The following is a 26,602-nucleotide window of genomic DNA, read 5'->3' as shown; positions in this document are numbered from 1 at the left end:
CTTCTCTTTCTTTCTTTCTTCTCTTTCTTTCTTCTCTTTCTTTTCTTTCTTTCTTTCTTTCTTTCTCTCTTTCTCTCTTCTTTTCTTTCCTGAGACACAGTCTTACATTGTCACCTAGCCAGGCTGGAGTGCAGTGGCATGATCTCAGCTCACTGTAATCTCCTCCTCCTGGGTTCAAGTGAGTCTCCTGACTCAAATTCCCAAGTAGCTGAGATTATAGGCTCCTATCACCACACTCAGCTATTTTTTTTTGTATTTTTAGTAGAGACAGGGTTTCACTATGTTGGCCAGGCTGGTCTCAAACTCCTGACCTCGTGATCTGCTTGCCTTGCCCTCCCAAAGTGCTGGGATTACAAGTGTGAGCCACGATACCAGCCTGGCTTATCTTTATTATTAGCCCATTGCATTCAGTGGACTTAAATGCAAGTATTGAAATGCACTGAAGTTTGGTATGTTTTGCTTAAGAACATAAAGAAAGTAAATACAAAAAGAAATAATAATGGATGTAATTAAGACTAGGGAGAATCCAGCTGAACTGGAAAGAAGAACCCTTAAGTAAACTAAGGTCTAATTTTACAAGGCCAAAATTTAATAATTTGATGGGAGTTATTTCCAAACTACCAGGATCAAATGGCTACTGGTGATTTAAGCTGCAAAGGTAAAGAACTATTACCTAACCTCACTTTTCTTTACACTGCATTTATGGAAACTAGCATTATTTTTTAGTCATAACTGAAACTAGAAACCTTTAACTTGGACCTCAGAGAGCACCTAACTCTACCACTTTCCCAAAGGAAGAAAGACTTTGGATAAAATTGTTGTATGTACAAGGCTGGGTTCAGTGGCTCATGCCTGTAATCCCAGCCTTTTGGTAGGCCAAAGTTTATGGATCACCTAAGGTCAGAAGTTCAAGATCAGCCTGGCCAACATGGGGAAATGCCATCTCTTCTAAAACTGCAGAAAAATTAGCCAGGCGTGGTGGCAGGCTTCTGTAATCCCAGCTACTCTGGAGGCTGGAGCAGGAGAATCTCTTGAACCTGGGAGGCGGAGCTTGCAGTGAGCCAAGATTGTGGCCCTGCACTTCAGTCTGGGTGACAAGAGCAAGACTCCATCTAAAAGAAAAAAAGGAAGTGTTGCACCTGCCTAATGTTTGATGGTTACTGGTTTTGAGAGACAATTGGGAAAATCTGCTTCATCCTATACTCTCATTTTTCATTGTCCAAATTGAGTCACTTTCCTAAGTGGGCCCTTCTGCTCCATTACTACTCAATTCCTCTGTACACAACACTCAATATCTCATTGATACAACTCTTTATCTTATGTAGCTGTAGAGTCTGATGGTCCCAATTTCTCTACATTCACAGACATCTTTAATGTTTAGATTACAGTTGCTTTGCTCTCTTACATACGGTACCTCGGTTGTTTGAGGCAGAGGAATATGTTATATGGAGGTTGTATCTAAAGTTTCAAGATCATTTTAGTATTTAGAAACTTGAATGTACTGCCAGTTATCATAAAAGGAACAAATTTGAGAGATTCCAAAACTTCAGAAACAGTGTCTTGCCTATAAAATTAGTGATGAAAAGTGGTGTACCCAAATGTTCGGCTTCCAACACTTATTTCAACACTTTGGATTAAGTCACTGTTGGCTGCCTCTAATGGCCACAGAACAGGCCTGACTAATAACCTGGACTCTGAAGCTGATGAGCATTGGCACAGGGGTAGATCCTGCAAGTTCTCAGTAAGCTTCTTGACTCCATTAATTAGACATCTAGTCTCTTTAAATGAAGACTTTAAAAATAATCTCTGGTATCCACGGTTGTGCTATACCTAACACCCATTGGAGGAAAAATATGAACAAAATGATAGAAAATATATTTACAATATCAATGTTATCATGAAATAATGTAATGTGAATTGGGCAGGTTACAATTATGACTGTCCTTATGGGATGTGAGTGTATGGATGAGAGAATAGAAAGTAGCTGTAGTTCGCTTATTAAATGCTTTAGTTAATACAACAAGATGCTTACTTTCATTTGAGCATCACGAATTGTTTTGATGCAACATGATGCTGGATCACAGATGTCAGGCATATTATGCCTTTCAGGGATGGCCCCAGGCCTTGCTAAATTCCATGGAAATGTGGGATGATTTTCTATTCCAAATTAGCTAGGGCAAAGCAGAGAGGATTCTGAAGGAGGCATCTTAGCAAGAAGAGTGTCTTTCATGATTTAATTTCCATAGCAATTTAAGGAAATGGTGTGGGGGCGGGGACAGGCAGAGAGATGGTAGAATAATTGCTCAGATCTGACAGGGTGTGAGAAAGCTGAGCAGTTTCATGTGCATAATACTAACCTCCACACATTTCCAAAGTGGCCTCTTTTCAGCAGAAATATTCTCAACATCTATGAATAGCAATTTTCAAACTAAGTGGCATCATGACAGGTCAGAAAATGCCACAGGGCATAACAATATATATATTTTCAAACTCAATCTGAAGTTTCTTATAACATCAAGTTAAGTGGTTTTAAAATATATACTGGCATCTCTCAAAGATTATAAATGTGTAGTTACTTCTGCCTTCTGTTTTATTAGAAATTTACAGTGACAACAGTCAACTAAAACCTGGCTATGGTTATACACAAGGTGATTCTTTTACATGGAATTTAAACATATAAAAAGTGGTAAAAATTGGGTTGTTAGAATTCAACCTTTTATAAAATAGCCTGTGTTTACAAAGGTAGCTCTATCCATTATACAGAAGATGCAACGTGATGCTATGAGGCTGGTTGAAGAAGTGACTAAAGCTATACCTCTGAAACCAGGTTCCTGGGGATGTAAGTCCCAGTTCTGCCACTCACCGACAATGAGAATTGGATGGATCAGTTGATCTCCTGGATCTTCATTTCCTTGTTTGCAACAACAACATTAATACCACTTTTTAGGATTATCAAGAAAACCAGTTTCAGCATAGGTGAGGTTTATCTCACAAGACCGTATTACAGAAGGCACTCAATAGATGCTTCTTCTTATTTATTATCATCCATAAAGAGCAACATAACTTTTTTTCATTCTGTCTGCCTCATAAAATTAGATAATAAAAGTATAATTTAATAAATGAATAATATTGTGATTCTTATTTTCTTTATCATTAAAAAACTAAGTTAAATGCAGGTAAAATAATGTGGACCAAATTACAATTCTTAGTTGACTTGATAACATAATTGCTGACTCACTGTCTCCTTCTGTGCTATAAATAAAACTTGAGTCCTTCTGAGAATAATAGCTTGAAACTAAAATTTAAAATTAACAGGGCAGCCTGGGCAACATAGCAAGATCTCATCTCTACACAAAAATAAAATACTAGCTGAGTGTGGCAGCGCATACCCATGGCCCCAGTTACTCAGGAGGCTGAGCTGTGAGGACCACTTGAGACAGGGAGGTCGAGGTTGCAGTTGGGTGTGATTGAGCCCAACTACACCCCAGCCTGGGTTACAGAGTGAACCCCTGTCTCAAAAGAAAAACAAAATTAAACAGGAAAAATATTTTAAAATGCATATTGATTGGATGAACCAAAATATTTTAAAAAGGAGATCCCAGAAAATAGATTTGAAATTTCTATCTTTAAAAAAAGTGATTTTAGATAAAGTGACTTATTTTAGAGACAAAAAATTCTAGCTCAATTTGGATCACTCCACTCTTCCGGCTAGCTATCAGCCTCTCCAGAGCATATGACAAAATGTCCAAATTCTTACCTGCACGTTCAATAAATTGTGCCATTATTTCTTCTATCCATAAATTTGTTCCATTGTTTCTACTACCATTGTTTTCCACACATCCTTTATGTTTACCAAAGTGTCACGCAAAATGAGCTTCTCATTTCACACATGCATAACTGAAGACCTCTGTGCATACAATCACTGTGCTTAGAGTATTGTAGAATCTCCTTTACCAATCTCATGCCATCTACACGTCTTAATGACATAAATTCCTAAAATACCAGTGCAAATATTCCTAAAATATCAGCATGTTCTCTTTAAAGCAATTCCAAATATACATCCCTTTCCTGAACTCTTACAGAAATTCTTCCTTTCTCTCTCGATGGATTATGATGGGAGATTTTGTCTCTTTTCTTTGTATTACATTTGCTTATTTGTGTTGCTCTACTAGATTACAAAATCCTTAATAGCAGAAACCATGCAATTAATCTTGACGTAAACAGGCAGGAGAATAAAGTTGAAAGGTGCAGATCTTAGAGAAAGAGCTTCCCAGCTTGGACACACATTTCATCGACTACTGTGTGGCATCGAACACATTACATCTGCTCTCTTAGCCTTACCTTCTTTGCTTAAAAAATTGTACAGTTAAAAAATGAGCGAATGTATACTTTCCTAATATAAAAGCAGTGAAGGTAAGAAAAAAAAAATTCTTCTGCAAGATTTGAAATTGTTCAATGTTTAAAAACAAATAAACAAACAGAAAACTATCAAAGAGCTGTATCTTGTTTCCAGATTGTTTACCAAAGCTGCTTTTCAGAAAACCAAAGGGAAAAGTTGAAAACAGCATGGAAGAAGGCAAAGAGCTTTGGAGTGACAGATAAGAAATCTTGGCTAATGTGGCCCTGATTCTACTACTTGTTGGGAAATCCACCAATCAGAACTTCACCTTCCACCTCCCCAATATGAAGTGAGGGTACCAGAGGTATTAAGTTCTTACAGATTTCTACCCCCTGTGGTAGTAACAGTTATCCAGTTCAAAATAGAGGCAAATAATAAAAATCAAGAAGCAAGCAGAAATGCCCAACTCCCACTTCAAAGTCAGAATACTGCAGTGTAAACCATTCCGTGGAACAGCACATCAAAAGCTCAGATGTCATTTCCACAACAAAGCCTTCCTCAAAGCTACTATCTAGCCCAAGGCAGAGTCCTCCTTCTGCTGTGAAGCAACTTTTTTTTTAGTGCATTTTAGGTTTTGGGGTACATGTGAAGAACATGCAAGATTGTTGCATAGGTACACACATAGCAGCATGATGTGCTGCCTTCCCCCCATCACCTATATCTGGCATTTCTCCCCATGCTATCTGTCCCCAACTCCCCACCCCCCACTGTTCTTTTCCAACAGACCCCCATGTGTGATGCTCCCCTCTCTGTGTCCATGTGTTCTCATTGTTCAACACCCACCTATGAGTGAGAACATGCAGTGTTTGATTTTCTGTTCTTGTGTCAGTTTGCGGAGAATCATGGTTTCCAGTTTCATCCATGTCCTACAAAGGACACGAACTCATCTTTTTTGATGGCTGCATAGTATTCCATGGTGTATATGCACCACATTTTCCCTGTCCAGTCTATCATCGATGGACATTTGGGTTGGTTCTAGGTCTTTGCTATTGTAAACAGTGCTGCAATGAACATACGTGTGCATGTGTCCTTATAGTAAAACGATTTATAATCCTTTGGATATATACCCAGTAATGGGATTGCTGGGTCAAATGAAATTTCTATTTCTAGGTCCCTGAGAAATCGCCACACTGTCTTCCACAATGGTTGAAGTAATTTACACTCACACCAACAATATAAAAGTGTTCCTATTTCTCCACATCCTCTCCAGCATCTGTTGTCTCCAGATTTTTTAATGATCACCATTCTAACTGGTATGAGATAGTATCTCAATGTAGTTTTGATTTTCATATCTCTGATGACCAGTGATGATGAGCATTTTTTCATATGTTTGTTGGCCTCATGTATGTCTTCTTTTGCAAAGTGTCTGTTCATGTCCTTTGCCCACTTTTGAATGGGCTTGTTTGTTTTTTCCTTGTAAATCTGTTTTAGTTTTTTGGATATCAACCCTTTGTCAGACGGGTAGATTGCAAAAATTTTTTTCCATTCTGTTGGCTGCCAATTCACTCTAATTACTGTTCCTTTTGCTGTGCAGAAGCTGTGGAGTTTGATTAGGTCCCATTTGTCTGTTTTGGCTTTTGTTGCCAGTGCTTTTGGTGTTTTGGTCATGAGTTCCTTGCTTATGCCTATGTCCTGAATGGTTTTGCCTAGATTTTCTTCTAGGGATTTTATGGTGTTACATCTTGTGTTTAAGTCTTTAATCCATCTGGAGTTAATTTTAGTGTAAGGTGTCAGGAAGGGGTCCAGTTTCTGCTTTCTGCACATGGCTAGCCAGTTCTCCCAACACCATGTATTAAACAGGGAATCCTTTCCCCATTGCTTGTTTTTGTCAGGTTTGTCAAAGATCAGAAGGTTATGAACCAACTTTTGTCTGTACTTTTTCTTTATCACTAATCACCTGGAATTTTCTTATCTAATATGTCTGTCTCCCCTCATATTCTATGGATTCCTTGAGGATATTCATTACTACATGCAGCTTCTAGCTCTATAAATGTTTCATTATGAATTGGTGAATCAATAAAAAAGTGAATAAATAAAAACTTAGAAGATACAAAAATCATTAAAGCCACCCAAAATGGAATTTTATATATATGTCAACTAATGTATATTAAAATAGTTGCAATACATATATAATTCAACAGTTTGGACCTGGTTGCATCATGCCTCAATATGTACCTTTCTAGACTATTTGAATGGTAGGATTTGCTATGTTTGAACTACTTTAGTTGTGCATTTTCTAATTTTGCTATCTTGCTTTCTGACAATTTTATTTTTAGGCTTTTATAACAATGAACACTAATTTTTCTGTTTAAGAAAGTGTTTTGGCCATCACACCACCTAAAAAGCCTAATTAATGACTTCTCATCAGTATGTATTACAAACTCTCCCAAAAAAATGGAAGGAATTGTCTCAGTATATTTATATAAGAAGGTGACAGCTGCTTAAGTGTAGGTGACCTACTATCAAATACCAAAATATATTCACTTAAAAAAAATGTGGACTGGGTGTAGTGGCTCACGCCTATAATCCCAGGACTTTGGGAGGCCAAGACAGGCAGATCACTGAGGTCAGGAATTCAAGACCAGCCTGTCAACATGGTGAAACCCCATCTCTACTAAAAATATAAGAATTAGCCAGGCGTGGTGGCACACGCCTGAAGTCCTAACTACCCGAGAGGCTGAGGCAGGAGAATCACTTAAATCTGGGAGGTGGAAGTTGCAGTGAGCCGAGATCACACCACTGCATTCCAGCCTGGGTAACAGAGCAAGACTCCATCTCAAAAAAAAAAAATGTGTATGGTTAGCTCAATCTGGTAACCATGTAATGCCTGACAAAGATCAACAAATTAGCAGATGATGTTCCTTAAAAGTTTTATCTCTATGCTATCACTCACTTCAATGAACTATTATCTGCTAACATTTCTTAAACGTAGTTACAAAAGTAATTAGCCTTGGAAACCAAAGATTAAAGATAAACAAACAGAACTTTATTTACCTAGTAATTTCAATGTGAAAACAGTTCTTAAAGAGGGCATATTGAGGGCTTAACAACTGCTGTCAAAAAGAAAGTTTCCCTAAAAATTCTAATCATCTTAAAGGTATTAATTAATTCTCATAATCACCTATGGAATAGGCATTATTATTCCCATTCTAAAGACAAGAAAAATGACCCCAAAAAGGATATAATGTCTCCCAGGTCACATGGCTATGAAATTGGAGGACTATTGGTAATAGGCATTAACTGGGATTTGCTAGAAAAGTGAGTTTCCATTGCCTGTCTAGCCTCCTGTACTTTGTCCTGATGCTCCTGTAGGCAGACTCCCCTCTTCCTACCATATGGCCATATACCTGTAGCACATAGCTCTTCTGACATTCCTATCAAATCCTGCTGTAAGATTCTTTTATTTTCTTTTTGAAATAAAGTGTCCCTCTGTTGGCTAGAGTGAGTGATGTGAGTAGCTGGGACTATAGGTATGTTCCATAACACCAGGCTCATTAAAATACACACACACACACACACACACACACACACACACACACACACACTAGAGAGTCTTAGGCTAGCCTTGAACTCCTGGACTCAAGTGATCCTTTCACCTTGATCTCCCAAACTGTTGGGAGTACAGGTGTAAGCCACTGTGCCCAGCTCTAAGATTATTGATTTGTACTAAAAACATTCTGTAGAGACATCCTCCCAGGGTATTTGCATTCTCAAGAAGAATACTTGAATGTATCAGTTGAGTTTTAAATGCTAACTAAAGTGGTAAGCAAGAGCATCCAGGATTGTCTATGGATGAGGAACATTTCCAAGGTTCCTCAAGTCATATGCATTACCTGGCCTCTTGTGCCTTAGTATTCAGTTGAATTAGCGCCTCAGCCACTACTGTGTCACACTCCATAGCAACAATATTTTAATTAAAGACATAATACTTTAGTGATAGATTAGTATGACAATAATAAGTTACATTGCTCGGGTGTTTGGTTTAGAGGTAGATGCCTTTGTCTAACCAGCAAGTGGATACATGAGGACAGGACATGGGGTATTTGTAAAGATGATTCCTGACCCAGAGTACACACAATTAACAAGAGCTCCTGCCATGTGATGAACACAGTACAGACTCCATACCTGGCATTTTTTTTCAAAACAACACAAAACCCCAAGAGTTTAATTAGTTTACCTAAGAAACCGCAGCTAGTTTTTAAAGTCATTTAAACAGAACTCTGACTCTAATCTCTATGGGAGCTTACGCTCCTTGATGTCTTTCTCAAACTGTTTGATACATACTAAGCTATAGTCATTCTGGTGACTTAAACAGCATGAGTTTAACATGGGTATATTTAGTAAGTTACATACTATTATGCAACTCTATTTGTGCCTGAAAAAACAATGAAAATGTTTCCCATGCTGACATTATCAACTTTACCTGTTCCATTTCACTTTGGTAGTGCTTTCAAAGCCTCTTGAAATTTGGGGAACTCGCTTGAAAAATGATTTGATTATGGGATATACAGTAAATTGGTTTTTGCATTTGAATTTATTGCACAAATATTCAAATAATTTTTAAAAAGGATTGTACTTAGCAAAAAACTGATGCCGTGGGAGATACCACCATCTTTAACATGAACAGCAGTATTATATTTCTAAGGAAGTTTTCCTTCCTCGAAAACCTTTGGAACTGCAAGCTTGTGACAGATTCTGCTTCTTAGCATGGCTTTCAGCCAGGTAAACCTGTATCACGTGGTCTATGTCACAAGTTTCTTTATAGATTCATTGATTATAATCTTAGTAGTCTGCTAAAAACTGGAATGAAATAGCTATGAAATAACAGATGCTTGTTTATCTTTCTTCAAGCAGACAACATTGCAGCTACCACTGTCTTTGAAATAACTATGGCATCATGCTCTAATCACAGTTTCTGCAAACATCATACAGTTGTAGAGTGCTCCTCAAGAAATGTTCATACAAATTAATTTATTCAATTTCTGAGAACAACATGTGGGATTTAAACATAGAATTATAATATTCATTTTGTAGGTGAAGAAACTGCGGTCTCTGGAGGCTAAACAACTTGCTTATGACCACAGAACTAGTAAATGGTGAAACCATGCTTTCATATAATAGGTTGTAGACACTGACAGATGATGATCACAGTTTTAACTATTCATGGGCTCTCAACAAGGACCATGATTTGTACAACTTTATAAAATTTTTGGTCAAAACTCTGAAAAATACTGTGTGTACTAAGACTGATGCTCAGATGTAAGTCAGTTACCAGTGAGTGGACCTAGCTACTGCCCAGCAGGTGCATCTCAACTTAATTTTATTTGTTATTACTTATCATTATTTTCATAAGGATATAAATAAATCACATGCATACTGTGGGTCATTCATCTGTTCATCCGAGAAGAAAAAGAAACCTACTAATCAACTCTGTGAGGAGTGCTAGAACAGTGCTGACTTGATCATGAATTTAAGAAATCTGAGGCCCTGAGCAGCTATTAAGAAATTTGTAACAAGCAATGATAATTATAAGATCAGATGATTTTTATAAAACTGTGAGATCTAAACTAGTCATTGGCCAGGAAATTTCTCCATGGAAAAGCTGAAAGATGACGAATAAATGGGAATTCCATTGTTTAAAGAGAGGAGGACAAAATAAACAATATTTACTTTATTTTTTGTTTCACTTTATTGCATTTTGTGATAGAAAATGTATTTAATAATAATAGTGTTTATAAATTTAGGGATTTGCCGCAGTTTCAGGATGTACCACTGTGAATGTCAAGGGTATATTCTATCCTGAGTTTTCCTTTACCTACTTAATTGGGTTCGTTAGAACATGATGCACTTAGAAAGTCATGAATTTGATTGCATTCCTAAATGATGATGTTTTTCCTTGTCCCAAGAATGCAATCTGTGGCCATAATTCTGTCATAAGAAAGATTGCCTGAGAGAATGTGAATGGAGTAGTGAAGTTTCATTACTAGTGTTAGAAAAAAATTAAAGTGCAGATGCTACTGACATCATATACTTTTCTGTTTACCTTAAATTAAAGACATCAGCTTATTATACAGTTTATACACATACTATAAAAACAGACAGAGTCTTATATTTCTTTCTGTAGTGTTTGGAACAAAGAATTCATGTTAATTTGTATTGCTTCTTATAAACATTCTACTTTTTTTCAAAGTGTCACTAAGAATTTTGCAAGCTTTGCACTATATGTGCTTGAATATTCAGTAGTTATAGTACTATGTTTTCATAACATCTGTTGGAAATATCATTATGCAGCATTGTGTGATTCTAATTGATAGCATATTTTTAAAAGTCAAATCTAAATTTAAAATTTCTTTTTTGCATGATGGACAACCCCAGCTCCACACCAGGACTATATTCAGGGTGAGTAGAGTACAATTAACACAAAATACAAATAATATGTACAAAACAAAATATATTTTAAAATATAGTGATATTATTCAGGTTATTTCATTTATGAAGTCTTATAATGACACTTTAGAATATTAGTCAATTATTGGAAAACACAGAATGTCAAAGTTTATGTGACATTTTAAGGACAACTCTTTTTATAAATGAGAAAATTCATGTAGTTAAGTGTGAAGGTCATAATGCTAGTTAGTAGTAATTCGGGAATAACTCAAGTGTCTTGACTCAAAGTCTAGTTCTCCTTGGGCCTCACCATGCTACCAGCTTTCTATTTCATGTAAATTTCAAAATATTTTCAAACATTTCACTTTCAAATGATTCTTTAATCATTTCAAATGCATATCTGTGTATAGTATGTACATAAAAACAGAAAAGAACCTATACCTCAAAAAAAATCAAATCATGTTGGTCATTGCTTTTGACCTCTGTGGATACTAGGATAACTACTAAATAGTTTAAGAATCATTGCAAACATATATTGTGAGGCAACAGTGTAGAATAGGGAATGAGCAGAACTCATAGGAAGTCAGAGATACCAACATCCTTGAATATACCTTTCTGTGTAGCTAGTTGTCATCTACATATAATCTACCTGGCCATTCATCTATCCAAAAAAATGAACCTATTTGTCTATGTATTTATGTATGATGTATGTTTATATGTATGTATCCATCTATCTGTCTACCTATCTGCTGTTTATCTACCTTGCTATCCGCAAAGAAGCTGAAATTATTGCATGGCCTTGAATGAAGAGGCAGTCATAATATTCTATTCTGAGTAATTAAGTCATGTATTTTCATGGTCATAATTAAAGCCAGAGGATAAAAACTCTCTCTCCTCCCTCTACCCTCTTCTCTCTCTTTTTTTTTTTTTAGCCATATCACATTTCAAAGAGCCATGTGACTTATTCATAACTGCTGGATAGAGTAGGTGGAGACAACTCTAAATCAAACTAGGAAGAAGACACTGAATCTGTCTTAGGTATTGACCTGTGTATATAGTTGTGTGCCATTTAACAACAGAAGTATGTCTTTGAGAAATGTATCATCAGGCAATTTTGTCATTGCACAAATAACACAAAGTGTATTTACACATACTCAGATGGTATAACACACTTATGTTGCATGGTACAAATGTTCCCAGGTTATACACCCATGCAGCATGTTACTGCACTGAATACCATAAGCAATCTTAACATGACATTTGTGTTTCTAACCATATTTAAGCACGGAAAATATACAGTAAAAGCACAACATTATGATCTTACAGGATCCCTGTTGTACATGAGGTATGTCATTGACCAAAATGTCATTACATGGCACTTAATTGTAATTGTTTATAACTGTCATTAGTCAAAGTTTGGCCTGAAAGTTGACATGCAAAATTAAACAACAAAGAACTCAAGATAAAATTGCAAGTTTTCTTCATTGTGAAGAATCAATGGACACTAGACTGGCAACACTGTTCTTAGAAGACCTTGTGGGTGTGTGGGCAGAGTGTTTCTATTGTGATAAACATGCAGCAGAAATAGAGTCATCTGGATGAGGAGGGGCAGGACTCACATTAGGGACAGAGGCTTTTAGAGTACATCTAATAGAGACTATCAGGAAGGTATGAAACAAGGCCTCAGATAATGAGCTAGGAGACAAAAATTCCAGTTACTGGAACTGCAGTACAAGAATAAGAATGAAAGGGGAGGTGAATTGAGATTTAAACCAACAGGAGAGTTCCTGGCAATAGAACTGCCTAAGCTCCAGGGCTCAAAGCAAAGTATAAACTCAGATACAAGGGATTTAACTTGCTGTAGTCTTACAACTTTGAGTCTAAATCATACCGCCAAAGGATGCCACCTCATCCTAACTCTATCTCCATTTTACATGCAAATAAGTGATGTGGATATGTATTTATATGTACATTATCATCTGGGATTGTCTTTCATTTAATCTTGATTTCTTTATGTTTTTCTTAGATTTTTATGGATTCCCTTTCTGTTTCATATCAGATTATAGTCATTATCTAAAAACACCAATGTGAAAATTTGTTGAAAGTTTATCCTGTAATTTATTTTGTGATTGGATTTTAGTTACCTCTACTAGTTATTTGACAAATTAAATATGGTAGCTGTACTGATATATAAAATGGCTGAATTCAAGATGAATGCTCTATCATTCCACTGACTACAGTCTCAACAAATACCTCGATGACATAGGCCTTTGAGTAGATACTTTAATTGTAGTATTATTTTCCTAACATGGGAGACAGAAGCAAAACCCCAGAAAACAGGAAAACATGTTTCTGAGTCATCTCTTTAAAAAAAAATTATTTTTATTATACTTTAGATTCTGGGGTGCAAGTGCAGATCATGCATTATTGTTGCATAGGTACATACAGGGCAAGGTGGTTTGCTGCCTCCATCCCTTCATCACCTATATCTGAATCATATCTTAATATGACTACATTTTAAATTTGTATGCTAAATCAAGAACACTAAATTGTAGAAGTAATTCCTACAGCACTTGGTCACACAAAGTAATAAAAAGACATTCATCCAAAAGATTCAAAGCATTTTTTTCACTGAATGTAACTAAACCCTTTTGAGATATGTAAATTATAAATATTTTCATTATGTAAATAAAAAGATGAAGCACACAAGGTGTTCATACAGTAAGAATTCCAAATTTAGATGAAGACATGAGTCTAAATCAAGGAAAAAATGCAGCATTCATGTTCCTTTTTTTTTTTTTAACATGGAATCTCACTCGGTCACTCAGGCTGAAGTGCAGAGGTACGATCTTGGCTCACTGCAAACTCCGCCTCCCAGATTCAAGTGATTTTCCTGCCTCTGCCTCAGGAGTAGCTGAGATTACAGCTGCTAAATATATATATATTTAGTAGAGACGGGGTTTCACCATGTTGGCCAGGCTGGTTTCGAACTCTTGACCTCAAGTGATCCACCCATCTCGGCCTCCCAAAGTGCTAAGATTACAGGCGTAAGCCACCATGCCCAGCCTCATATCACATTTTGAATATTTTACATAAGAAAAAATGTTACCTAGCTTAAACCAAACAACATCATGCATAGGGAGGAGAAGGAGGAAATAGAGAGGGCGGCTGATGAATCAGACTCAAAAGACAGTTTTGAGGATCCAACAAGTGGGAGCTAACTGTTAGCTTCATCTGCTTACCATCACATGACTTAATTTTTTCTCTTTTTTTCAAAGCATCAAGAGAAAATTGGATTGCTTTTGATGCAGGCAGTTTCTTGACTTCATCCTGGAAGGAATTCAAGAGCTGGCTGGTGGTAAAAGAAAACAGCTTTATTGAGGCAGTGGCAGGGTTAGAGCACTGTGACTGCTCCTTCTTAAAGAACAGGCTATTCAGAATTAGCTAGAAAATGGGCGGGCACTTTTGGGTGTTGCAATGGCAATGGTAAACTGTCATGGCGCTGGTAGGCATGTGTTATGGAGCCATGTTTTGAGGGTCTCTTCTCTGTTTCGGGCAGTCTACAGTCTGGTCCAGAGTCTAGTCTGGCGTAGAGTCTAGAGTCAGGTTAGTTTGGATCAAGGTTTGCCATTTGGCTAGAGAAACCTCAGTAGTAGTTCTCTCAATCCAGTATGAGCAGAAACAAAACAAAACAAGTACACACACACACACACAATATATATATATATATATAAACACATATATAATATATATAAATATATAAAACACATATTAAAATATTATATATAATATTTTCCAAAATACTAGAAAAAATAACAAAATATCAATAAGGTAGTTAATATGATAGTAATTGTTTTCTTTTATGTTTTTCTGTTATCTAAGTTTTATACATTAAAAATTGTTTTCTTCAGAAAAGTAACATTTATTTTAAAATAATTCAGGAAACACAGCAAAGATAATTTACTTCAAGAAGAATTGAGTTTATCTTAGTTTCTTTAAACTCACCTATTGATCATATCCAAGAAATGTGAAGATCAGTATTATGAACATTCTTCTGTCTGAAAATCAGTACTACATAAAATGCCTTACCTATAAATGTTTTCCTCTTTCTTTTCCTGTTTCCAGGCAGCTCTTTTTTCTTTCTTTTTTTTAAGGTACAGTTGAAAATAGGATGTTTTATTTTGCAGCCAGCATGTTAACCATTCCTTTAACATTTTCCCTGCTAAGTTTAGATACATTAAAGCTCAACATTTTTCATTTTAAAAAATGTATTTATTATACTTTAAGTTCTGGGGTACATGTGCAGATCATCAGCTTTGCTACATAAGTATACACGTGCCATGGTGGTGGTTTCCTGCATCCATCACCCCGTCATCCAATCCTCCCACCCTCTTCTGTTCCTCCCCTAACACCCCACCCCCCAGACCCAGTGAGTGATGTTCTTCTCCCTGTGTCTGTGTGTTCTCATTGTTCGACACCACTTATGAGTGAAAACATGTGGTGTTTGGTTTGCTTTTCTAGTGTCAGTTTGCTGAGAATGATGGTTTCCAGTTTCATCCATGTACCTGCAAAAAACATGAACTCATCCTTTTTTAAGGCTGCATAGTATTCCATGGTGTATATGTACCACATTTTCTTTATCCAGTCTATCATTGATGAGCATTTGGGTTGGTTTATTGTGAACAGTGCCACAATAAACATGCTTGTGAATGTGTCTTTATAATACAATGATTTATAATTCTTTGGGTATATACTCAGTAATGGAATTGCTGGGTCAAACGGTATTTCTATTTCTAGATCCTTGAGGAATCACCACACTGTCTTCCACAATAGTTGAACTAATTTACACTCCCACCAACAGTGAAAAATTGTTCTTATTTCTCCACATCCTTTCCAGCATCTGTTGTCTCCAGATTTTTAATGATTGCCATTCTAACTGGCATGAGATATTATCTCAATGTGGTTTTGATTTGCATTTCCCTAATGACCAGTGATTAGCTTTTTTTCATGTTTGGTGGCTGCATAAATATCTTCTTATGAAAAGTGTCTGTTCATACCTTTCGATGGGGAATTTAAGTTCTCCATAGAGTCTGGATATTAGCCCTTTGTCGGATGGGTAGATTACAAAATTTTTTTCCATTCTGTTGCATGCCAGTTCACTCTAATGATAGTTTCGTTTGCTGTGTAGAAGCTCTGGAGTAAATCCCATTTGTCTATTTTGGCTTTTGTTGCCATTGCTTTAGTATTTTAGTCATGAAGTCCTTGCCTATGCCTATGTCTTGAATGATATTGCTTAGGTTTTCTTTTAGAGCTTTTTATGGTGTTAGGCCTCATGTTTAAATCTTTAATCCACCCAGAGTCAATTTTTGTATAAGGAATAAGGAAGGGATCCAGTTTCCGCTTTCTGCATATGGCTAGTTTTCCCAACACCATTTATGAAATAAGAAATCCTTTCCCCATTGCTTGTTTTTGTCAGGTTTGTCAAAGATGAGATTGTTGTAGTTGTGTGGTGTTCTTTCTGAGGCCTCTCTTCTGTTCCATTGGTCTATATCTCTGTTTTGGTACCAGTACCATGCTGTTTTGATTACTGTAGCTTTGTAATATAGTTTGACATCAGGTAGTGTGATGCCTCCATCTTTTTTTTTTTGCTTAGGATTGTCTTGGCTATGTGGGCTCTTTTTTGGTTCCATATGAAGTTTAAGGGTGTTTTTTTCCAATTCTGTGAAGAAAGTCATTGGTAGCTTGATGGAGATCAACTCAATGAAATAAAAAAAAAAACAAAATAAAAAAACAAAACATCATAAACATCAAAAAATTGTTTTTGATGTTTTTGGTCACACAAAGTAATAATAAGACATTTATCCAAAAGATTCAAAGCATTTTTTTCACTGAATGTAACTAAACCCTTTTGAGATACGTAGATTATAAATATTTTCATTATGTAAATAAAAAGATGAAGCACACAAGGTGTTCATACAGTCTGTGTCTTTTGATGGGGGTATTTAGCCCATTTACATTTAAGGTTAATATTGTTATGTGTGAATTTGATCCTGCCATTTTGATGCTAGTTGGTTGTTTTCCCCAATAGTTGTTGCAGTTGCTTCATTGTGTCGATGGTGTTTATTATTTGGTATGTTTTTACAGTGGCTCATATTGATTGTTCCTTTCCATGTGTAGTGCTTCCTTCATGAGCTCTTGTAAGGCAGGCCTGGTAGTGATGAAATCTCTCAGAAGTTGCTTTTCTGTAAAGGATTTTATTTCTCCTTTGCGTATGAAGCTTAGTTTGTCTAGAGATGAAATTCTGGGTTGAAAGTTCTTTTCTTTAAGGATGTTGAATATTGGCCCCCTTCTCTTCTGTCTTGTAGGGTTTCTGTGGAGAAATCTGATGTAAGTCTGATTGGCTTCCCTTTGCGGTAACCCTACCTTTCTCTCTGGCTGCCCTTAGCATTTTTTCCTTTGTTTCAACCCTGGTGAATCTGACAATTATATGCCTTGGGGTTTATCTTCTCAAGGAGTATCTTTGTGGTATTCTCTGTATTTCCTGTATTTCAATGCTGGCCTGCCTTGCTAGGCTGGGGAAACTCTCCTGGATAATATCCTGAAGAGTGTTTTCAGACGAGGTTTTGTTCTCCTCATCACTTTCATGTACACCGATCAAACATTGATTTGGCCTTTTTACATAATCCCATATTTCTTGGAGGCTTTGTTCATTTCTTTTCACTCTTTTTTCTCTAATCTTGCCTTCTAATTTTATTTCATTGAGTTGATCTTCTATCTCTCTCATCCTTTCTTCCCCTTGATCGATTTGGCTATTGAAACTTTTGTATGCTTTGCAATGTTCTTGTTCTGTGTTTTTCAGCTTTATCATGTTGTTTATGTTTTTCTCCACACTGGTTATTCTCATTAGCATTTTGTCTAACCTTTTTCCAAGGTTCTTAGTGTCCTTGTATTGGGTTAGAACATGCTCTGTAGGACTTTCACCAAGGTGGCCAAATAGTATCAGCTTTGTTCTGTAGTTTCCAGTGAGATCATGCCAGAAGATGAGTGATTTCTACATTTCCAACTGAGGTACCAGGTTCATCTCATTGGGACTGGTTAGACAGTGGGAAGAGCCCAAGGCGGGCAAGCCGAAGTAGGGTGGGTCATAGTCTCACCTGGGAGGTGCAAGGGGCCAGAGAACAATCTCTCCTAGCCAAAGGAAGTCATTAGGGACTTTTCTGGTCACTCCAGCACTCTCACTCAGATACTGCACTTTTCTCATGGTCTACTCGACCGACAGACAAGTAGATTCCCTCCAGCACCTACATGCCAGCACTCCGGGTTTCCAGCGTGAAACTGGGTGGCCTTTTTAATCAAGTGGCACCTGGAACACCAGCAAAACAGAACAACTCATTTCCCCTGAAAATGGGGGCTGAAGCCAAGGTGACAAGGTGCCACTCGTTCAGTGTGTCCCACCCCCACAAAGACTGGCAAGCTAAGATTCACTGGCTGGAAATTCTTGCAGCCAGCACAGCAGTCTGAGCTCAACCAGGGATGTTTGACTTCCTGGTGTGGGGAGGGGCACCAGCCATTGCTGTGGCTCTGGTGGGCAGTTTTGACATTGTCTGTGTAAACAAAGCCATCCAGAAGTTTAAAGAGCAACTGGGCATAGCCCAGCATGGAAGCTCAGCAAGGTCTCTGCTGTCAAGTAGATTCCCTTCTTGCTGGACAAGGCATCTCAGAACAAAAAGACAGCAGCCTGTCAGGGACTTACAAAGCCCCCACCTTCCTGGGATAGAGCACCTGGGAAAAGGGGCGGTTGTGGGTTCCACTTCAGGAGACTTAAATGTCCCTGACTGGCAGCCCTGAAGGAAGCAACAGATCCCCCAGCACCGTGCTTGAGCTCTGTTAACAGACAGGCTGCCTCCTCAAATGGCTCCCTGACCCTCTGTGCATCCTAACTGGGAGACACATCATACAGGAGGGCTCTGGCTGACATCTGGAAGGTATTCTATTGGGATGAAGCTACCAGAGGAAGGAACAGGCAGCAATCCTTGCTGTTCTACAGCCCCTGCAGGTGATTCCCAGGTAAGCAAGGGTCTGGAGTGGACCTCCAGCGAACTCCAGCAGACCTGCAGCAGAGGGCCCTGACTGTTGGAAGGAAAACTAACAAACAGAAAGAAATAGCTTCAACATCAACAGAAAGGATGTTCACTCAGAGACCCCATCCAAAAGTCACCAACTTCAAGGACCAAAGGTAGATAAATCCACGAAGATGGGACAGAACCAGCACAAAAAGGCTAAAGTCACCAAAAGCCAGAACACCTCTTCACCTCCAAGGGATCACAACTTCTCACCAGCAAGGGAACAAAACTGGATGGAGAATGAGTGTGACAGGTTGACAGAAGCAGTCTTCAGAAGGTGGGTAATGACAAGCTTCTCCAAGCTAAAGGAGCGTGTTTTCAAGTGTATCTTTGCTAATATCAATTGATCGCTAGAATATTTTGTTGAAAATAATTTTATTAACTGGGTACCCTTTAAAATAGTAATATAATAATCTTCATTTTAACTTTTGAATTGATAATGTATTTTATATTCGCTTTTCCCATTCAACACGGAACAGAGCAGTCAACTCAAAAACTAATTCCAAAGGAATTTGACAGGATATAAAAATGGTTTTTGAAGTTTATTGGAAAGGAGTCTCTTAAGCCAGGATCACAGACTTAGGCGATTGTGAGGAAGATGACCAGCTCAGAAGGAGCCCAGCCTGGGAAGTAACAAAGGATTGTTTTTCTGCCTTTAGGAGGACTGAAGTGGCAGAATGAAAAATATTTACTAGGGACAAAAAATTGGAATTGGTCTACCTGGATTATGTTTATAATCTACTTTTTATCTTTTAGGCCTGTGGAATTTGCTCAAAGTTGTGGAGTAGTAACGGCTATCACTTAAAACATTTTAAACATTTTATTATAGTCCTTATGCATTTTTAATCATTATAATTCTGAAATGATAATTTGTAAAGTGTCTTTACATATTAGGCAAGTATTATGTTGGCATGGTAGAAATACCATAAGTCAGAAGAATAAACAATTACATTTTTTCCTTCTTCTGCCATGTTCTGGCTTGATGACCTTGGATTTTTTTTTTTATTTAATGTAAGTACAGTTTCCTCTACTGAAGAAAAGATTTAGGACCAGCTGCTGCCATTCATAACTAATAGGGTCATTAAGTTTATTATCATGAAATGAATTCAATGAAATATATCTATGAAATGCTCGTAAAAACCATGAACTTTCATATAAATATAAGGTAGCAATACTTTTGTAATTATTATCATCATAAGCATAAAACGAGAGACTTGAGTTTCTAAATCATTTTTGATTTCTGAACTATTGATATATATAATTATTAACTAGCATTTCAAAACTGAAGTAATGTAAGCATCAATAATAGTTTCTTGATCAATGAAAAGGAATATTATGTAAATCTCATGAGTTTTGATTTGTATACATTACTTTGAAAAATTGATGTAAAGGCTTTCTTTGAAAATGCATGACATTTACAGCAGCTTCTTATGAATTCTTCATGATTTTAGTACTGTTAGAAGTGGCAATTTGACAGCACCAGTTACTGTTTAGGAAAAGGCATGAGCAATTAAAACCTCTAAAGGTCTTGGTGAAGTGTTACCTCACAACACGAATGGATGGTGGTTTGGTCTCCACAGGCTGTTCAATTCTGCAGGGACTCCCAGAAAGGGCCTCATTTGCACTAGTGGTTTTCATGTCCCCACAATCCATTAAGAGTTGAAATGCAGTCTGCTGATTTGCTTTATGGGCTGTGGAACAATACTGTAGAACGAATGAGAGCAGAAACAAGCCCTGGAACGGGAAGGCTCATATCAAGCCAGGCTGGATGGGCGGGGATAAGCCATGTGATCTCTACAAGAGGCTACTATACAGACCAGGTGTGGCGCCATTTTTGTATTAAGTGCCAACTAGTATTTTCAGCTTTGTAGGAAACATACAGCCTCTGTCCCATATTATGTGGGGTGTGGGGGTGTGTTTTACAACCCTTTAAAAACCTAAAAATTATTTTTAACTAGGGGGCCCTAAAAATCATGTCATGGATTGAATTTGGCCCAATGGCTTAGTTTGTGGATCCATGTTATATACAAGCAAAGACATTTGTCCATGTCGGTCATGGCAGTGACTCTCAGAATACACTCTTCTTTACTCCAACCCCTTCGAACTTTCTCAAAGTTTTGCTCATAGTTTCATACAATTTAATAATTAGAACTTTATACCTCTGTCTTAAATTTTTCTTCCTAAAAATGAACATTACATACCAGCAAAAAAATTAAAACCTAATTGTGAAAGTTAATAACTGTGAGTGTCAATTTGATCGGATTGAAGGTTGCAAAAGTATTGTTCCTGTGTGTGTCTGGGAGGGTGTTGCCAAAGAAGATTAACATTTGAATCACTGGACTGGGAGAGGCAAACCCACCCTTAATCTGGGTAGGTAACACCTAATCAGCTGCCAGCAAGGCTAGAATAAAACAGGCAGAAGTAAGTAGAATGGGCAGACTTGCTGAGTCTTCTGGCTTTGTCTGTCTCCCATCCTGGATGTTTTCGTCCGTTGAATATCAGACTCCAAGTTCTTCAGCTTTTGAACTCTTGGATTTACACCAGTGGTTTGCCAGGGGCACTCAGGCCATTGGTTACAGACTGAAGGTTGCACTGTCAACCTCCCTACTTTTGAGGTTTTGAGACTCAGACTGATCCACCATTGGCTTTCCTGCACCTCAATTTGCAGATTGCCTATTGGGGACCTTAACTTATGATTGTGTGAGTCAATTCTTCCTAATAAACTCCCTTTCATATATACATATATCCTGTTGTTTCTGTCTCACCAGGGAACCCTGATTAATACGCTAATGTTTGCTGGGTATTTAAAGGTATCTATTATTTTCATTCCTCATTCCGTCCCTGTTCTGTGCCACAGGTGAGGCATAAAAGCTAAACAAGTCCACGCCTGCAATCCCAGCACTTTGGGAGGTCAAGGCAGAGGGATCACTTGAGTCCAGGAGTTCGAGACCAGCCTGGGCGATGTGATGAAACCCATCTCTACAAAAAATACAAAAGAATTAGGTGGGTGTGATGGTGCATACCTGTGGTCCTAGCTATTTTGGAGTCTGAGGTGGGGGGATCACCAGGCCCCAAGTAGCAAAGGTTGAAGTGAGCTGAGATGGCACCACTGGCCTCCAGCCTGGGCAACAGAGTGAGACCAAGTCTCAAAAAAAAAAAAAGAAGAAGAAAGAAAAAGTAAGAAGGAAAGAAAAGAAAGAAAGAGAGAAAAAAAAAGTAAAGGCAAGACAAGTTACACACAACTGTGAATACTCCAGGCACTCCTCCAGAGCCTGCAGTGTGCTTCCTTTCCATAAGTCCTGAATCCTGAAACATTGCTTTCCATACCTGAAGCTTCTTTGTCTCTCACGTTTTGGCTGTTGACCCTTGTGACTTGGGCTATCCTTTCATGATTTTTTTTACTTTTCTGGATTTCACAAGCCCTAAAGTTTTAAATGAGACCCAAATTATAGAATCCATCTTACTGAGAGACATGAGAATTAAATGAGATTATCGAAGTAAAAGGTCTAGCATATAGGTACTGAAAATCAGTATTTATCAATAAACAGAAAAGCAAAAGGAAAGAAATTCTGGGTTCTAAATACATGGCAAAATAGTGCTGGAGAAGCTGAGGGCTTTTCTACATTTGCCTCTCCTTTCTTGGGGTACAAGACCAGAGGAAGAGAGAAACTGATTATTTTCATAATTACTCAGGGAGTAAACCCAACCTCTAGTTCTATTATTCACATTAGCAACAACAGGTTCTATACAAAGATTATTTTAAAAAAGCTTTGCTTTGTTATCTAAGGAGTACAAATTTGAACTTTTAAATCAGTCGGAGAGCAGCAGCTGCACTGTGTTTCTACTTTAAAAGTTTTGTTCTTCCTCAGACAGTCTGTCATAAAGACTTTTTCTTTTTTACCCAGCCCCAACTTTTTAGAATGGCACAAAAAGAACATCACCACCTATTCCTTGCCACTTTCCTGTCCTATTCTTCTTTCCACATGGACTCTCCAGTCTTCTAGTGTCTACTGCCACTCTATGATCCTTTATGCCTCTTGCATCTTCTCATTTTCACATGCATTTTCTCTTGCACATTCTCATCATCACATAAAATGCTCTTCCTATTAGGTAATGACATTTATCAGCAACTCTGTGAAGCCTTACCTGCCACCCCTTCCAACTCCAGACTGAGTTGGTTGTCCTTTCCTCTATTTTCAAAGAAACATTTTGTGCAAATCTATATGAACATTTTATTCACTGTTCTGGGATTATCTGTTAAGCATTTGTCTCTCCTTTTAGACTGAAAGCATATCCTGGACAGGAGTCTTGTTTTATGCATCAGAAATCTCTGGCATCCTGTAGGCTGTCTGTTGAACACAGTAGACAAATGAGTTCTTCATGAATTGTTGAGAATTTTCTGACAACATTTTTACAATTTTTGTTAACCTCATGTCTAACTATAGATGTGAATTCATGTAAATTCTGGGATTCTATGTCTCTAATCATGTTTATAATGCTCTTTCTGGTCAGAGCAGTAGGTTCTTTGTATTGAGTGTTCTGATAGGAACATCACAACTTAAAAGATCTGGATTTGTAGAATTCTATTGTGTTAATGCTATTAATCTGTTTAGAAAACATTTGTTGTGCATCAAATGCATGGTAAATGCTAGGGCTAGAGACAAAATAACATGGTTTTTTGCCCCCAGGAAGCTCTCAGGGGTAAGAGGCAGACAAGTCAAAAGTCCAGTGTGATAAAAGCCATCATGTATGCAAGCGCAGGTGCTATGGTAGCAAATTGAAAGGACATATACGCCAAATTAAATAAATAAATCATGGGAAGATATTGTCCCTTCTTCTGACATGACACATAACCTTAGCTGCTTTTCTGTGGTTCCAGAAAATCATGGGAAAACCTTCCAAGAGAAGTCATCAAACAGGGTTCTCTTGCTGGGTTTCTCCCTTTCACACTAGAAAGGTGACAAGAGAACCACTCCTTCAAAAATCTTTGTACAGGGTCCTGTTGCTTACTCTTCAGTGGTCCTTCATGAAAAATGTGAGCAGTTAGTTATTTAATGTATACAGGCCATCTGATAACACAATTCAGAAAAACTTGGAAAACAAGCTGTATGCAAATTTTCTCTATATGTACTAGAGGTCTAGGTTTACAATCATTGTTAACTTTCCTTTTATTTTTCACTATTGCTTATTCGAGGGCCTTTACTTTCAGCAATTGCAGTCTCTAGCAAAGCAAAATTTATTCTTTATTTGTTGGTTAGAGATACTTCTCTTAAAGCCAAATGTCATTGGTAGCATTTTGGATTCTGCTTGTGAAACCACCCTGTACTTGGCTTTGCCCTGTCTGGGTGAGCGTCTGCTCTCTGAACAGATTTCTCCAGATGACTTGATTTCAAAGTTTTTCATCCACTCATCATCCATTTCTGTCTTTGCTCCAGGACTATATTTCCTCCTAATCTAAAAGGTTCTTCTGAATCTCATTTGTCCTTCTCTTTTATTTTGTTTTCTTTTTCTGATAGATTCAAGCTCCTTCATTCAGAGCTTACCCTTCAGGGCCTTTTGTTTCCATGAAATTAAAAAACTTTGGCGTCAAAAGAGACAGACCTTCCTTCTCATTCCAGTAATCTCCATTTCAACAGCCTCCAAAACTTTACCTGATGAATGCTCCCATCAAAAATAAACCTACCTGGTCAACATCCCCTGGGTCAGCCCAAATGAACCAATTTCTTTGTTACCTACAACTGTTCAAATATTTTATGTCATTTTAAATCTCTAGACAATATATCCTAATTTTTCTTAGACATTTTTCAAGGACACATCTCACATATCATTTTCACTAATGACCCCATAATTCTTCCATGCCTCCAATGCAGGAAGCTTGGTTTATTCCTCTTTAGATGTGGTTTTCTTTGGACTTGTCCCAGCAGAGTTCTCCAGATGAGGGGTATAATCAGAACAGGTATCAGAGAGAGTCTTACAATCCTTTATCCGGTCACTGTGATTCTATTTATCAGATGTTATATAATGTCATTCATATATTTGGCCCCAATTTTTTTTCCAAAAATTAATCTTCTCCATATTTATTTTATTAATAATCTCTTATAGGGACTAGAATTGGGGTTAATGGTAGGAAGAAGGGGACAAACTAAGCATACTTGTGGGGATGTTTCATTTATGCCCATTAATTTGTATCTTATTGGTTTTGGTATATATTCAACCCATCAATATCTTTTTTATTTTTTAATTGCAGTGATTCTGTCCTGGAATATAACTGCAGCAATGTCTATCATTTTCAGATTTGAGAATGATGCTTCTATATCTTTATTAATAAGGAATTTGTCTACCCCCACTTGGTGACTCTGAATCTGAGGTCTAGCCCCCATAAGCTCCTTTTAAATAATCTACTTAAACATGACTGTCTTCTCTTCTGACACCTATATGTCTATAACCATTAGTGCAACTGTTATTTTGTTATATTAGGTTATATCAAGTTCAGATGAATGGGAGTTAGGGACATTTGCTCATTAGGTGTATATAAGCATTCCTCTAGAGCTGACCCTTAAAGTGGCAGACATAACCTAAATAACCCCCAATACGCATGGTCTTATATAATCCCTCCTGTAAGTGCAGGAAAAACTTGTGACTTTCATCTACTTGATGAAATATGACAAAGGTGAAAGGACAGTCACTCCCTTAGGTGTGTTACAATATATGCAACTCCATCTTAGTAGACTGGTAGACTGGAGAGATTCTCTTTGTGTCTTGAAAGAATTAAGCTAAGATGTTGTGGAAGGCCTGTGAGAGGGTCCTGTGGTGAGAAACTGTGGGCAGACTTAGAAATTGAGAGTGGCTTCCAGCTGACCACAAGCTAGGAAAGGGGAACTTCAGTACTACACCCATAGGGAACTGAATCCTGCCAACAACCACATGAACTAGGAAGAGGATCCCAAACTTCTGAGAGAAACAAAGCCTGGCTGACACATTGCCTGTAGCCTTGGGAGACCCCAAATGGAGGATCCAATTAAGCCATGTGTGACTCCTGACCCATGGAAACTGAGAGATAATATATCTATGTTGTTTTAAGTTGGTGGTAATTTCCTATGCAAGATAGAAAACTAGAACATTTCACTGGTTTTGCAAAACTCAGCCTCACACTCCTATCTGACAACCTACTATGTAATTCCCATAATGTTCTGTCAAAATCATGCTGATAACTTTGAAACAGTATACTTACTATGTGTCTCGTTATATATTACAAGGAATACAAGATAAAGTGAACATATTGATATAGATAGCTTGCAGTCATAAAGTGAAGAAGTATACAAAAATAGCAACAAAAGAAAATGGATTCTGTGGTACATTTTAAAGTCATCTAGAATGCCAGAAAAGGAAAGGATTCCAGGATTTTTCAGAGCAGAACACCAACTCCAATTTCCAAGTAGATGGATAACACCACTTTGAAAATTATCCATCCCAATACCAACAATAAGAAAAAATTAGGTACATAATATGTTGTCTTTAAGAATTTATAAGATTATAAAGTCAGTATAATACTTAACCATACTGAGCTATTATAAACACATGGAAATGAGATAATATGTGAAAATACCTAGCATAGTAAGTGGCATAGCATGTATAATTAAAATAAGCTGAATGAAATGAAGCCCTAGTTTATATTTATAATGTTACATCCCTC

General features: G+C 37.4%; 1 long non-coding RNA gene across 1 annotated transcript in view; it reads right to left on the bottom strand.

The window, feature by feature from the left end:
* LOC144579950 (uncharacterized) overlaps window positions 1-26,602 on the bottom strand; it is a 116,357-nt gene that overhangs the window by 4,163 nt on the left and 85,592 nt on the right. Inside the window, exon 4 of the long non-coding RNA XR_013528709.1 lies at window positions 3,758-3,907. This is a non-coding gene — a long non-coding RNA (uncharacterized LOC144579950). The remainder of the gene's footprint in view (window positions 1-3,757; window positions 3,908-26,602) is intronic.

The sequence above is a fragment of the Callithrix jacchus genome, chromosome 17 (genome assembly GCF_049354715.1).
Source record: "Callithrix jacchus isolate 240 chromosome 17, calJac240_pri, whole genome shotgun sequence".
In the NCBI taxonomy this organism is placed as follows: Eukaryota; Metazoa; Chordata; class Mammalia; order Primates; family Cebidae; genus Callithrix; species Callithrix jacchus.
This window is presented reverse-complemented; position numbering and strand designations above follow the sequence as displayed.